A 12,182-nucleotide genomic window follows, 5' to 3' on the forward strand; every position below is an offset into this window, starting at 1 on the left:
AGCCCAGTCGCACCCTGGCAGTAGCCGAGGAGTAGAGAACCCTCGTCCATCGTCCAAAACCGTCTCCCAGGCCGAATTTCTCGAGCACCTTGTCGAGGTACGACCATTCCAGACTATCGAAGGCCTTTTCGATGTCTACAGATAGGACTGCCGGCTTTTGGTCCGATGCCCATGCGCCGTCCAACAAGCGGATCAGGCGGCGGATGTTTATGGAGGTGTTCCTAGTAGGTATAAACCCAGCTTGGTCCCCGTGTACTAGTGTAGTCATGTGCGGTAACAGTCTCGTTGCCAGGATACGGCTCAGGATCTTATAGTCCACTGTCAGCATAGACAGCGGCCTATACGATGTTACATCCGATGCCTCCCTACCAGGTTTGAACAGTGGTATCACTAAGGCTTCCCTCATCGATTGGGGTAGACGTCCGAGTTATAGTGCCTCCGAATATACCGGCAGTAGCTTGGGTGCCAGAATATCAATATACTTCATATAAAATTCAATCGGGAAGCCATCCACCCCCGGCGCCTTATTTTTAGCCATCTGCTTGATGGCCAGTCGAATCTCTGACAACATTATCGGGCCACCCAAGGTCTTAGCAGTTTCGGTCTCCAGCTGCGGGAGATGGACGGCGTCCAGGTAGTCGCCTATTTCGGAACTCAGTACCTCCAGCCGACTCGTGTACAGGCCCGTATAATACGATTGGAAGCGCTGTATAACCGCCGTCTGAGAGTAGACCATCATTCCCGCTTCCGTCTTAATGGCCATAACCGGGCTACTTCTAGGTTCTTGATTAGCTAATTTAGCAAGCAATGTGCCCACCTTGTCTCTCTCTGCATGTACCTTGATAAGATAGAGCTTATAGTCATAGCACCGCAGACGTTCCGTCTCTGCTGCAACCTTCTCTTTCGCCTCAATCAGTCTCTCCTGCAATTCAGGTCTTTCAGGTCTACGCTGTTCCAGATCTCTCAATACACTTTCCGCCTTCTCCAGGTCAGCCAGGACCGTCACTCTTTCATTCATGAATCTGCCCATACAAACACCTCTCACCACCACTTTCATCGCTTCCCATTCGACCGACCTCGTGGCTGTTGTGCCCTCATTCTCAGTAAAGTAATTCTCAATACCCTGAAGGACTCTATCACTGAACACTGGGTCCTCTAGCGTGTCAGGTCGTAGCCTCCACGTCGGGACCGCCGATCTGACCTTCTGCCATCTAATCGTCATCAGTAGGGGGTTGTGGTCCGAGATGGTCCTGGTTAGGTATTCTGTGTGGGATGACAGGGCAGCCAGTGGGCCACTACAGAGGATGGAGTCTATCCTAACATGTAAAGCATGCAGAGCAGAGAAGAAAGAGTAGTCCCTAAGGTCCGGATGTTGCTCCCTCCATACATCAAGAAGGCCCCACCTTTCCTGCCAGTCCTGTCTATATGACGCTAACCTACGTACAGGGGAGTCAACCAATGGCGGATGCGACCTGTCCAAGGAGACATCAGTAATTGAGTTAAAGTCGCCTCCCAGTATAATGGGGCCTGCCAAAAAGTGGGCCAGAGATCCCGTCAAGCCATCAAAGAATCGGGCCTGGTCAGCATTCGGGGCATAAATGCTACACAGAACCACATCTCGTCCATACAGTCTCCCCTCCACCGCTACAAAACGACCCTCCGGGTCTACCAGCTGGTTTAAGGCCTGAAATGGGATCCCCGCTCTCACCCATATCAACACTCCCCTGGCATAGGCCGAGTACGTGGTACCAAATATTTGACCACGCCACCTCTTCTGCAGCGCTGTGCATTCCTGCTTCGTTAAATGTGTTTTCTGCAATAGTGCAATTTGAATGCCTCGTCGTACCAGATGGGCGTGCACCTTGTGTCTTCTTGACATTGTTCGGAGTCCACGGACATTCCACGTGAGGCACTTCAAATCAGGTAACGTCCCCATTGCCGCCATAACCCAACCACCTCCACAGTATTAATCGGCCACCCACATCATTGCAGCAAGAACCCCCATTCAAAACACCCCAAAGAACAACCCAACTCCCACACCCCAGAACAGGACCCAACAACAAGTTATTAGCCCCCATCCAAACTCTTAACATCACACACAATTCGCTACTCTGTAGTCGTTACTACAGAAGGCCTTAAGGGCAACGGGAGGGTGATTCAGAGCCAACCGGGGGTTGGTAAGCACTCCGCTCTTAGCCTTGATCCCATATGACACTGCAACACAGTACCTGTCCAAGCGCAGAGCACCAGGGTATCATGTCCTTACGGGAATAGCCGTCTCTGTACCCCCTTGAAGCATCATACATTAAATAGTTTGTCTGCCGTCTGTGGGGTGACCTCCGGTCCGCCAGTACTTTCAACCTCCGAAGCATCACCTCCGGACTTCCTCCCATCATCATCAGACTCCGAGACCACCGATAATCTTTCAGGTTGTGAGCCCGTAATGGATGCCGTCGCCGCTAGCGCCCCCTTCCTGTCCGCCGCCATCTGGCCTTCCATCAGCGCCCTCTTGAGTTTATTCCTGTTGCGGATGCGTTTCGACTTTCGCGGCTGGAACGGTTGCTGTCTTCCATGATCACCTTTACCTCTGCGATCCGTACAAGCCCGATACAACTCTAGCCAGGACCATGCCTCGTCAGGTGTCTGAAAAAAGTGGGTTTTGTCATCCACAATCACTCGCAATCTGGCCGGAAAAAGCAAGGAATATTGTATGCCCTCGTCCCTCAGTTCTTTTTTCACCGAGAGATAGGAGGCCCTGCGCCTCTGAACTTCCTGCGTATAATCGGGGAAGATCGTGACTGAACTGTTGTCCACTTGAAAGGGGCCCTGTGAGCGAGCTCTCTGTATCAGGAGAAGGGGTCGGTCCTTGAAATGTAGCAGTTTGACCACCATAGGCCTGGGAGGGCGGCCCAGCATAGGGGGGCGGGCCGGAACCCCGTGCGCCCGTTCAAAGGAGAAGAAGGGGGACAGACCCTCCGGCGCCACAGTCGTTCGGAACCAGTTCTCCATATAAGCCACTGCATCGTCCCCTTCAACTTTTTCCGGAAGTCCCACCACTCTCAAGTTATTTCGCCTATTACGGCTTTCTGAATCCTCAGCTCGTTTCTCCAGTGTCTCTAACCGACTGAGTATATCCAACAGTTTGTGTTCCGCTGTCACCACCGCAGGCTTTAGTTCCTGGAGCAGTGACTCGTTGTCTTTCACTCTGCCTGCGAGTTTAGCATGATCCGCTCTTAGTAGACCCAGTCCAGTGGCGACCTGCGCTATATCCTTACGGAGGGAGTCCTTGGTCGCATTTATCGCTTCTAGTATTCCATCCAGTCGCTTATTTAGTCGTTGCTCCTGTGCCGAGCTTTCTGAATCAGTGCGAGTACCGCCATCCGCGTCCTGTATAGTCGCATTATTCTGTGCTGCGCCATCACCTCCAGCGGCCATTTTGTGCCCCGTGAGTGCCGTCTCCGGCCTGCCTGTGGGGCGAACAGTCCGGCTCTCGACCCCGTTTAGTAATCAAATACGGGTCCCTGAATTTTTCAGTGCCTGCTGCACTAATGATAGTGATGGCTCTTTAAAAAGAAGAGCCCCTCTGTACAGCCTTTCCCCAGGCTCTCTCTAAAGAAGCTTTCTCTGTTTATTTGTAAACAGAAAGACGTGACTCCCACTCAGTGCTGCCTTTTCTGGGCCACGCCTTTGACACTATTCAATTGATCTCCGCCCTTTCCTGTTTCTCCTGGGCCATTACTCTGAGGCTCTCGGGGTCCAGAGGATCAGGACTCTCAACCCGAATAAAAGCCTGCAGGCCTCCTCCACGGACTCACTTGAAAGGACATCTGGATGTAAACAGAGGTCCAAGTGGGCAGGATCGACTGACCAATGTTTTTTTAATTTTACAAAAACTGTTCTACGTTTGTTAAAAAAAAAAACAGCCTGCCCTGAATTTTTAATGCCAGCCTTGCGGTGCCTCTGCCTCAAAGCGAAGGAAGGGATGGGGCGGGGGAGGGGGGGAGAGGGGGTAATTTCATTACTGTGCAGCGATGGAGAGACACAAGGCGAAAAAGGAAAACAGCGTTCTCACTACGGTGCTTCCTATTTGAAAGGCACAAAAAATTGTGCAACTGGATAAGTATAAAAGCTGCTTGAGACCCGGTACTGGTTTTAATTGACGGAGTAATTGACTGTTATGTGTTTCCTGCATGGTCCACTGTTGTTTTCCCTATGTTGGCCTGCTTGTGCACAGTATAGGTTGCTTTTCCATTGCACATGTTACTATATAAACACGTTTGCTTTTGTGCCACATTGTATTTTCACACAGAACCTACATATGGTTTCGTGCTCTGTTCTTTTCTTGGGATTTAGTCGTTGACTATGGACAAGGTCACAAAGCCCTTTATTATCCTTCTGTTCAGACACTCACACCTAGACATAACATAAGAATGCAGCTGCTGTTTATGAGCAAACATGTCTTGTCATATAACTGGGTACAGTCGTTTAAACAACTCACTCTGAGAACGAGGCAAGATTGCTTTGTCAGACAAGTAGAACGAACATCTATGTATGCTAAGGTACGGGGTCCGCCACTAAGCCCAGAGATCTTTGATATATTATCGTGGGTTTAGGTTAATCTGTATTATAACATGACAGGACTTTTTATGGTGTGTGGTTTATTGACCATGCTAGCAATATTTTTGATATGCATTGGTGTTGGAAAGGCTATCCCAGGGGAGACAGAAGATGTCGGACTGCCCACCCCGAGACACACCTCTCTGTTTAGAATAGGCCGGGCGCCGTAGGGAGGCCTCCTTGGCGAGGCTCCTCTCCTACAATCGTAACAGCGGAGTAATCACACTACCACAGACGGACACCACACGAAGGGATATTCTCAAGAATCTTTATATAAGCAATGAAGGCACGTTTCTCGTAGCAGCATAACACAGGGATCGAGGGATCCGTAAAGTCTTGGTTTCGGGGGAAAAGGGGGTAGCGGGACAGTCTTGGCACCAACTGGTGCGGGGATAGTTCAAGGGGTCAGGCCGCGACAGCGTCAGCAGGGCCTCGAGATAGTTCAGCGTTGATCAGGCCGCGACAGCGTCAGCAGGGCCTCGAAGGTGGTTCAGCTTGGTCAGGCCGCGACAGCGTCAGCAGGGCCTCGAAGGTGGTTCAGCTTGGTCAGGCCGCGACAGCGTCAGCAGGGCCTCGAAGGTGGTTCAGCTTGGTCAGGCCGCGTCAGCGTCAGCAGGGCCTCGAAGGTTCCAGGTGCAAGAGTTCGGATCAGGATCAGCCGCGACGAGGTCAGCAGGGCTTCGACTCCAAGATACAACTGAAGCCCTAATCCAGGGCTGGCCCAGATATAGGACTGGAGTCCTTTGATGTCCGGACCCTCGCGCCTGGGGGTCAGAGGGGCCGGGATGAAGGTGTCCAGACACCCAGCAGGGGGGTGGAGCCAGCGCCCAGGGAGGCTGGAGGGCGATTGATACCAGGCGTCCAGGGACGGCTGGAGGGCCATCGAAACTCCCCTTCTCGGGGATCCGCCAAGTGGCCACTCTACCACCTGGGAGGATCTTGGTGCCTCGATGTCGGGGCTTCACTGGGGCCGGGGCCAGGGCGGCTGCGGCCACGTGCTCGTGACGTGATGGGCCCAAGATGGAGTCGGGCCGGAGATGGTGGCCTCGCATGGTCGCCAGACCGGCAGTGTTGGCGAGTAGGGTCCGCCGGTGTGCCAGGGGGGGAGAGCTGTAGGTTGCCAGGGGGGCTGCTCTTGTGAAGGTTCGTGTCAGGGGGGTCGACAGCGAGTCGATGGAGGGCCGATGTCGTCCTGGGCCCGCCATGCGGGAGGGGTAGGACCACGCCACGAGGCCGTGTCCAACAATTGGTTTTCTAATTTTGACGCAAATACTGCATCTTAGAGCCCAAAAGTTTAAATAAATATTATAAACCTCCTTCGTGCTTCTTGTTGATCTTATTGTGGACAAGTTCGAGTGAGAGAGTGAAAGGGTGTGTCCTGTCACCGCGATCCCTTATGCACTACAGCTTCTGTATGTAAATGAAGAGAGCGCAGAAGTGTGCCAGATAAACAAGGTCATTTGTTTATTTATTTCAAAAGTTTATATAGCGCTGGCTAGACCCGGAGGTATCCGGGCCATCTTTACATACAAGTACTTGCAGAGGCATTTGTGCCTGCCTGGGAATCCAGTCACAGACCCCGGGGGTGAAGTTGTTATAGAGAAGTTTTCAAGGGTCATAATATTTGTAAAGATGAGACATTTGTAGCTAGGAGTTGAAGCCGATGGGGCTTGGGGCCAAAGGAAGTTCAGGAAGAGGCAGACGAGTTGGGGTGAGCACCCGTAAAAGGATTTTTAACACTTAAAAATTACATAATCATCACAAAACAAACAAATACAGGATTGTAACATGGAAGCTTAAAGGGGTGGGTTCCAATAGCAAACGCTGTAAAAACCAAGCCTTCTTAAAACACAGAGGGACGGGAATAATATTCCTACAAGAAACACCTTACTCAAGAAGAAGCAACCAAACTACAACATAAGTGGAGGCGTGGGCTTGTTTACTACAGTGGAGCTCTGATACCGATTAGGCTTGAGAGGCCGTTCAAACCACTAGAATCAGACACAGATAAAGAGGGTCAATGTGCGATAGCTCAGGGACGAGTGTATGGTAGCGATATTATACGGTGTACCACACATGCCCCAAATAAAGAACAAGCCGACTATCTGGCGTCACTGTCCACAATACTGGCCTAAACACCTCACAATGATGCTCCTGGATGCAGACTTCATTTGTGTAGCTCAGAACTAGACCACTCACACCCACTGGTACCCATTACAGGTGTAGAGATCAGCGAAGGCTCGGACTAGCTGTTTAGCACAATGGAAAACAACGGCTCTATGGAAATTAGATCCAGGAAAGTGTAAATATATATTTTATTCACATGGACCTGATCTCCATGTCAGGTTTGATAAAGTATTATGCTGCCACACTATAAAACTTGAGACCCTAGACGCTAAATATCTTAGAACGCTCTCTGATAATAACCCTTTATTGATTATTGCGCTTTTAGAGAATTGTTGAGGGCAAAAATCCCAAACTTCTTTTGATAAAATGAGAACAAGGCATCCAGCAGTTTGCTGGAATTGGGATTCCTTTAAGGTTGTGGTCTGAGGTAATGCTTGGAAACAATAGTGAAGTTGTCAGTGCAAGAACAAAACTAGAGAGAGAATTGAGTGTAATGGGCATCACCCAGGAAGAGCTGGAACAGGGAAATGGACAGAAACCCGAACCAATAAAAGTACTGTCTTCAACAAATATGCTGATATATTACAAAAAACAAATGCTTCAATTACAAAAATATGTCAACAGTACTCACATTGATGGCAACCGAGCTGAAGAAAGGGATCTTCAATAGATGAGCTGAAAAACAAGGGAAATCCAGTTCACACACAAGAGGAGATACAGGATGCAGAAACACTTACAAACATCACTACACATCTAGGTAAAAATCTAACCATCATAGAATAGGAAATTAAGGAAGCTGTAAGAGACATCGGGCCAGGGAAGACTCTGGGATCTAGTGACCTCCTGTAGGACTTGGCCCTTTTTGGCTAAAGTCCCTAAACCTTTTGCTTCCCCCCAGACTTTTTTTCTGACATGCTGTTGCCAGCTTAAATGGTTTGGACTCTTTGCCACTGCTGATCATTGTCAAAGTGCAAGTGCTCCCTTTATAGAGTGTAATGGTAATTGGTTGTCCATGATTGGTAGGTTTGCCTTACTAGTAAAGTCCCTAGTAAAGTGCACTAGGTGTGCCAGGGCTGGTAATGCAAATGCTTCTAGTGGGCCTGCAGCACTAATTGTGCCACCCACACAAGTAGCCTTAAAAAGGAAACTCAGGCCTGCCATTGCAGTGCCTGCGCACAGTTTGTTAAACTGCTATGTTGTTCTGTCAAGTGTACTCACTTGCCAGACCTTACCCTTCCCTTTCTATGCACATAAGGCAAACCTATGGTAGGTCCCGGGTACCCCCTGGGCAAGGTGCAGTGCATGTGAAAGGTAGGACATGGACTAAGGAGTGTGCTATGTCCTGACAGTAAATCATCTCAATTTGTTTTTCACTGTGGAAAGGCCATCTTGCCCGTAGGATAGAATGGGAAGGCTGTATAATATATTTTCCAGCCTATTTTCCCAAAGGCTTAAGATGGAATGGTGAAATTTAGTATGCCTAAACTCACAATATAATAACACATCCTTTTATGAAGGTGGTTTTTGCATTGTGTGTTTAGAGGCCACTCTTTTAGAAGTGGTCGAGTTTTTGTGCTCTAACATTTGAGTGTGTCTCTGCCTGGCTGTGGATTGACTGTCTGGATTTGAAAGCGATAAGATCTGGGGAATGTCTTGACCCAGGGGATGAGGTGAGACAGCAACAAGCTGACCTGCATCTGGAGTGTAGGGGGAGGAGAATACCCTAGAGGTGAAGAGGCCTGGGTTGCTGCTATAAAACAATTGTCCCATCTCCTGCTTAGTGATTGAGAATCCAGACCGCCACTAATCAAAGGAAGAAGGTGTCACTGGCAGGGAGGCACCCAGAACTGGTTTGGACAGGGTCAGTGCCCCCTGATCACAAAGACTTCAAAGCCATTGAGGGGTATAACTAGGAGTGTTGAAGCCCCTGAACTTTGGAGAATGGCTTGATTAAGTGTGAACAAGACTGGAGATACTTTGTGGTCAAGTGGGCCGTTGCCAAGGAAGAAACAATTGAATAGACTGAAGGAGAGGACTGACCCTTGCTGTGTGTTCTAGGGCTGCCCTGCAGTTTGCTGTTTTAACCTAGGGAAGGCTTAAGGGACTTTGCTGTGCGCTGTGTCCTCCTGCTTGAAAGGACTTTTTTTTTATTTTTCAAAAACCTTTATTGGAGAAAATTGCACAATAGCAAAGGATTATGCACAGCAATACATTGCAGCACAGCAGAGGCAATCGCAAACTTGTGACGCTTGGAGACAATGTCATGGAGAGTTGTCATAAAACCACTAGAGAGCTGAAAGCATACGGCAGTGGAGGCACCATGAGTAAAGGAGATGAGCAGGGTGGATGGAGGGGGGCGTGAGCGAAGTGGAAGCAGCTCATGAACTTACACCAGCGGCTGCCGCGGGCAGGGTGCCGGTGGGGAGCACGGGAGAAGTCGCAGGTTGCTGGGAATCATGGCTTGAAAGGTAGGTGACAAGTGGGCCGCATATGTCAAGAGGGAGACACTTGGCTGGTAAAAGGTCCCAGAACTCAGAAAGGAGGGTTTGGCAGCGGGACGCATCCACGAGCCAGAGGGATGCCTTAGGTGCAGGCATGCGAACCCAGCACATGGAGATCCTACGCTGTGCGAGGACCAGCAGCATGGCAGTCAAACAACAGAGGCATCCGGGCAAAATTTAACGAAGCCTAAGAGGCAGAGCATGGGGTCAGGTTGAAGCATGACGAGGAAATTTCTGAGATAATAGCGCAAACCTCAGGCCAGTATGCCGAGACCCGGGGGCACAGCCAAGTGAAATGAGAGAAATCAGCCGCGGGGTCAGAGCAGCACAAGCATCTGTCCCTTGTTATCTGTCTGACTGCACTCCTGACATCCTGGCAGGTTTGGACTACCAAACTCATGGTCTCTACACCCACTATATCACCTTGCATTTGGTCCGACCACCAATTAATCAGCTTCACCGTCTCTACCCCTACTCGCAGTAAGTCTCCTGCGCCCGAGGGGGGCCTAATTAGAAAATGGAACTCCCTTGATAAACAAGCATTTATGGGAGAGTCTGATTAGCTCTACCACCGCAGACAATCTGGATGTGGACATAGCTGAAGCTAATATGTCAGCCTGGCTACTAGCAGCCAGCAACAAACATGCACCACTTAAAAAACTCACAATTGCCCGCCGCTCTGAAGCCCAGAAATGTTTTTCTCCTGAGCTTAGGATTCAAAAACTAGACCTCCGCCAAAAAGAGAGAAAATGGAGACAGGCCTATGCCCTGGAAGCAAAACTCTTATACTTAATTGCCTTCAAAGACTATAAAAAAGCTATTATCTCAGCCAAAACCACCTTTTTCTCGGCTAAAATCGGAAAATCGACCAACAAATCAAAGGACATCTTCGCCATAGTGAACGAGCTATCCAATGCTGAAAGAATTCTCCCCAAACCGTGGCCACTCAAGATCTGTGCGAAACCCTGAACAGATACTATTAAAGCCAGTATCCCCCTCTCCTGTCCCACAGAGGACCCTCCGGTATCAATACCCAATTCTCATACCCTTGACCAATTCCCACTCATAGATGAGCAATCCCTGCAGATTCTACTGTCCAGGGTAAAATCTGGTTCTCCGAGGGACTGCTGTCCCCCGCATGTTTTCAAGGACCCTTTTTCGATTCACTCACTCCCTATCCTGACCTTCCTCAATGGATCTTTATCTCAAGGTAGGGTCCCGAAAGCCTTCAAGAAGGCAGTCATAGTCCCCCTCCAAAAGAAACCTGGAGCGGACCCCCAAAACCCCTCCAACTATAGGCCGATCTCATTGCTCCCCTATTTGGCTAAAGTCCTTGAAGCTCATGTAGCTGCTCATCTGTCCAACTTCGTGGAGCAGTCCGATTACCTAGACTCTCATCAAGCAGGGTTTCGCCCTGCCCACTCCACCGAGACGGTCATTGCTGCAGTGCTGGATGCCTTACGAGGAAATGAGAATAAAGGAATTCAACAGGCCCTGGTTCTGTTGGACCTCTCGGCTGCATTTGACACGATCGATCATGGACCGTGTCAAACAGACCGGCATCCGCAACTCGGCTATAGTTGGATCAGGTCCTTTCTCACCGACCGCACCCAAGTGGTCCGGTAAGCCTCTTTAACAGTTCCTAAACTCTCCACAACTTGTGGGGTCCCCCAAGGATCCTCACTATCCCCCCTACTGTTCAACTTATATTTGATACCACTGATTCAGTCCCTGAAGGAATTTAAAACCATCACTTTCAACTATGCAGATGATCTCCAGCTGATCTTCACGATAGACAATTCCTCCGAATCAATTCGGGAGTTTCAGGGGACAATGCTCCACATTCGCCAATGGATGGACCTAAACCATCTAAAGCTGAACCCCGGTAAAACCGAGCTAGTCCTCAACGGGAACAGCCTAACCCTATGGGGCCCACACTATTGGCCCTTAGAATTCGGCCCTTCGCCCATCCCATCACCATTGGTAAAAAGCTTAGGGGTGATCATCGATAATGACCTCTCCCTGAAGTCCCAGGTAGGTGCGGTTGTGTCCTCCCGCTTCTTCCAGCTCCGTAAGATCAGCCGCATGCTCACCCACTCGGCCATGATCCAGGTCGTGATAGCCCTGGTACTGTCACACCTGGAATATGCCAATTCTATTTACCTGGGCCTTCCACTCTTCCTTAGCAAATGCCTTCAGCTGGTCCAGAACCAGGCGGCCAGATAAATTCACCAGCAACCTCGCTGGCAGTCTGCTAGAACCGTTAGGAAAACTCCATTGGCTTCCAATTTGCCAACCCGTTGCCTTTATGACGGCATGTCTCATATTTAAGTCCCTCCGCGGCCGCAGCCCCCAATTCATCAAAAGCCTCCTTCCGAGGTACACCCCCTCCCGCTACCTTCGTTCCACCAACCTCCACCTCTTGGCCACCCCGACTTTCAAGCTTCAACGTGAGGGTGGTCGCAGGTTTGCGACCTTTGCCAACACATTATGGAACTCCCTTCCATTGGAAATCCAATCATGTAATAATCTCCTAGGTTTCAGGAAGATGCTAAAAACCTGGCTATTTAAGCAGTCCCAATGGTAATAACTGCTTGATTCCGCCTTTCGCTAGAGGCAGCGCCATGAAACCTCCCAGTGTACATGCGCTATACAAGTAATTACTAACATAACATAACACTTGCTACAAGACCTAATTTAAGAAGTTGAGCGGGAGTAGGATACAGCCTGTGTATGTATTTGAAGTGTATAAGGCGCAAACGATAGTTGGGGAGAGGCGTTTGACCCGAGTGCAACAATACAGCCAATCAGAGTGAGAAATTAGCCTGGTATATGATGTCCACTATTCTAGTGGGCACTTTGCACCAGTCTAAACGACCCTTATTGATGGTGGTTGTAAAGTCAACCTTATAGAAAGCTATCCTAGTGGTAGCATGG

General features: G+C 49.7%; 1 protein-coding gene across 1 annotated transcript in view; it reads right to left on the bottom strand.

Annotated features, from left to right (window-relative positions):
- The window catches only part of LOC144770948 (uncharacterized), a 110,663-nt gene that overhangs the window by 72,655 nt on the left and 25,826 nt on the right, over positions 1-12,182 (bottom strand). Inside the window, exon 2 of the mRNA XM_078655786.1 lies at positions 7,376-7,419. The gene's annotated coding sequence lies outside the window, so the exon portion shown is untranslated. The remainder of the gene's footprint in view (positions 1-7,375; positions 7,420-12,182) is intronic.

This window comes from Lissotriton helveticus, chromosome 7 (assembly GCF_964261635.1).
Source record: "Lissotriton helveticus chromosome 7, aLisHel1.1, whole genome shotgun sequence".
Lineage (NCBI taxonomy): Eukaryota > Metazoa > Chordata > Amphibia > Caudata > Salamandridae > Lissotriton > Lissotriton helveticus.